Source organism: Mustela nivalis (genome assembly GCF_964662115.1).
Source record: "Mustela nivalis genome assembly, chromosome: 1".
In the NCBI taxonomy this organism is placed as follows: Eukaryota; Metazoa; Chordata; class Mammalia; order Carnivora; family Mustelidae; genus Mustela; species Mustela nivalis.
In genome coordinates, this window is record NC_139020.1 from 134,239,803 (window position 1) to 134,243,356 (window position 3,554).

Sequence of the window (3,554 nt, forward strand, 5' to 3'; positions counted from 1 at the left end):
AAGAGGAGATGTGCCTCATGATTTAAAGAAAAAGTAAGAAGGCTTATGTGTTTGGAAGGGAGAAATGAATAGGAAATAAGATCAAAGAGGTAGGAAGAAACAGGAGCAGGGATGGAACAAATTATGGTCTGTTGTGATGTTTTGGGGTTTTTCCCCATGAGCGGGCTGGGAAGCCATTGGAGAGTTTGGAGCCATAGAGCAGCGTGAACTTGCCTAAACTGATACTTTGTTGAGACCAGACAGAAACAGGCAAAGCCCATTAGAGAGGGGTTTGGAGGCGATTAAGGAGCATTTTCAATGTGAGAATTGGTGGTAGCGTAGGCAATCGAGGTGGTGATAAAGATGGTGCAAATATAGATGTCAACTTTTCACAGTGGAAAGCTTTGGGTATATAAATATTGAGAGAACAATTTCATAAGTTCCTCCACCTTCAAACAGATTATTAATTTAGGAGTAGTTTTCAGTCCTCTGTAAACCACTCAATTCTCTGCCTAGCATATTATTTAGAAGAGATCCCAGACAATTCTGATCTGTTTTGAGAATAGAATCAACAGGATTTGCTGCCATTTCGGATGTGAGGTGTGGGATTCAAGGATCGCCCTGAGATCACCTGTTTGGGGTGTGTGTGTGTGTGTGTGTGTGTGTGTGTGTGTGTGTAGCTGAGACTTGCTGACTTGGGAAAGACTAATGGAGAAACAGCTTTTTTGGTGGGCTGGGGTGGGATTCAGGAGTTTGTATTTTTACACAGTAGTTTTGAGATGTCTATTAGCTATTCAAGAAGTGAGATCTTAGCAGGCAGCAAGATTGATCTATGTATCTATCTATTCATTTGTATCTCTCTTTATATCTATATATGTATCCAGACTACTTAGTGTGGAAATTGCAGTGGGGGGATTTTTCATGATTGGCACGTGCTGATTTCATGTTACATTCCCCTCTTTTGGTCCTTTGAATACCAAATGTTGTTGCATTGCGGGACCACCGGGGGAGACTTCAAAAAAAATCCTGATGCCCAGGTTGTGATTCTGGGCATCCTGTATCCATGATATCAGCATATCTGGGGTGCAGCCAGGCATCAGTACTTTTAAAAAGTCTCCAGGTGATTTCACTATGCAGTTAAGCTCAGAAACGGACTGCTGTAGCCCCTGGATACTCAAAATGTGGTTCTCTGTCCAGCAAAGGTGGTCTTCCTGCCAGCAGCATTCGCATACCTGAGTTTGTTAGAAATGCAGAATTTCAGGCCCTATTTCACCCTCTTAAATCTAAACTTGCATTTTAACAAACTGTTCCAATGATTTATGTTTACACTGATGTCCGGGAAGCACTATGTATATGTCTTATGCTTTTGCAGAAACTGTCTTCGACCCGCCCTGCGGGCTCACTTCCATCTCTCCTTTAAAACTGACTTCAGGCATCCTCCTCCTGGAAGATTTCCTCATGCTTCCTTCCGCAGCTGCAGCTATACTTCTGGGGACAGCCTCTATTGACCTTTACCATATCCCTTATTATGGCTTACTGTAATTGTAGGGTTAGCCAATAGATTTTAAAGATTTTTGCTAAAATCTCCTAGAGTTTGAGCACACAGTGGCAGAGTGTATCGCTGGGGCTCCGTCAGTGTTTGTGGATTTGAGTGGCTAAGGCAGAAATTGTTCAGGTGTGACCCATGGGTCTAAATGGCAAGGCCCTGGATCTGTCAGATCAAACCACTGGAGGGATTGTCTATCACAAGCAGCAGGCCCTGATGTGTGTGAGTTCTGATCACTGGGCTGCCTGAGGCTGTTGACTCTCTTAGATCTTTCTTGCCTTGGGGAGGGAGACTGTGGCTTGCAGGGTGGGTGCTCATAGTCAGGGGGAGCTCTGAATTCTTTAGGTGTATCTCGCTCACAGCTGTGACAGAGAATGAGGTTGGGAGAGCTTGAACTTCTTCTAAGATCTTTTTAAAATTGGTTCCTATTGATGAAGTCTTAGAATATGAGTGAGATTCGGTGGGGTGAGGTCTGGAGCCGATGACCAAGAAAGAATTCTTGAGACATCTTTGGTGCAAAATGGTGGTTTAATAAGCATAGGGACAGGACCCATGGGCAGGAAGAGCTGCTGCCCAGGGTTGTGAGGGGTGTCAGGTCATGTACTGTGGGGTTGGGGAAGGTAAGGAAAAGGGAGATTTCAATGGAACACCTACAAGATACCAGATACCAGAGATCTTGTCATTGTCAAGGTCATTTTTCCCTCTAGCAAGGTATTAACATTAAAGAGAGGTGGAAGATCCCTAAAGAATGTCACATATGTCCCACCCAGGAGTGGCAGTGGGGATGCAGGGTGTCGGCTTTTGCTTTGTCCTCAGCCAGCCTTCTGTTCCCTCATCATTTCCCCCCTGAACAATTTTGACCCTTAAATCTTTTTTTTTTTTTTTTTTTTTTCCAAAAACGCTATATTACAGACGGGCGGGGGGCTCAGTCCTTCTTGGCCGCCGCTTTCCTCCCGGCGGCGAGGACGTTGCTCAGCTCCTCTCGCTTCCTCTTGGTGCGGATGTGCATCCCCACCCTTTTCTTGATGAACTTGAGGGCGCGCTTGTCCTTGCACTCCTTGAGCAGCTCCATGGCCCGCCCCTCGTAGGGGGCGAAGCCGCACACCTCTCGGATCATGTCCCGCAGGAACGTGGTGTGCTTGGTGAGGCGCCCGCGGCGGCGGCTGTGCCTTGGCTTGCTCACGTTCTTGGTCACTTTGTGGCCCTTGTTGAGGCCCACGTCCATAGGGTAGCGCAGAGCCATGGCTGCAACTCTCCAATGGCTCCTGCGGCGGAACGGCATGACCCTTAAATCTTTAAGGTTGTTGACGATGGAAGGTCTCATCTTCTGTAACTTCTTCCTGCTGAATAGGGGCATAGAGCTGTCCCTACTTATGGGTCAATATTGGTCAGTTGAGAATATGCAGGGGAATTATGAAAGAAGGAGGCAGCTGAATCCAATGCTGACAGTAAAGAAGTGTCTCTGTTAGTGGTCAGGATCATCTGTGGAAGTTATGGCCACAAAGGAGTTGATGCCAGGTGAGGAGACATTGGAGAAAACAGCAAAACATGACTAGTGTAACAAAAAGAAAAGGAAGTTCAGATAAGTTTTTTGCTAGTTGACAAAAAAACCCTTTTTCAGTCTGGGAGTTTAATCAATTATTAAAGGAGAGAGGGACTGTTCAAAGTGCTAACTTGAGTAAGTCACATTTTGTGATAATCTGGAACATAAATATTTTGTGATAATCTGGAACATAAACATAGTATTTTTTTTTTGTGATAGCACAACTTCTACCTTGTATATCAGTTAAAACATCCAATGCCATTCTATTTTGTAAAGCTGCTTTACACATTTGTATTACCATAGCATTTTAATAGAGAAATGTTACTTTGAGGGTTATTTATGGCTGACCATGTACTTAGTAAGAGCATCCATGTGCCAAACATCCTCTAGTCCCAAAGGGGGAATAAAAGTGGATGTTAGTTTATCATACCAATGAGACAGAACGAATTCACCACTGTTTTAAATTTTGGAAGGTCGACCAGGTTG

General features: G+C 44.6%; 1 pseudogene across 1 annotated transcript; it reads right to left on the reverse strand.

Annotated features, from left to right (window-relative positions):
- Positions 1-2,393: 2,393 nt before the first annotated feature.
- On the reverse strand, positions 2,394-2,806 carry LOC309863893 (large ribosomal subunit protein eL36 pseudogene; annotated as a pseudogene). Its single transcript has one exon. The product of its transcript is annotated as a large ribosomal subunit protein eL36 pseudogene (transcript).
- Between the last annotated feature and the right edge of the window lie 748 nt (positions 2,807-3,554).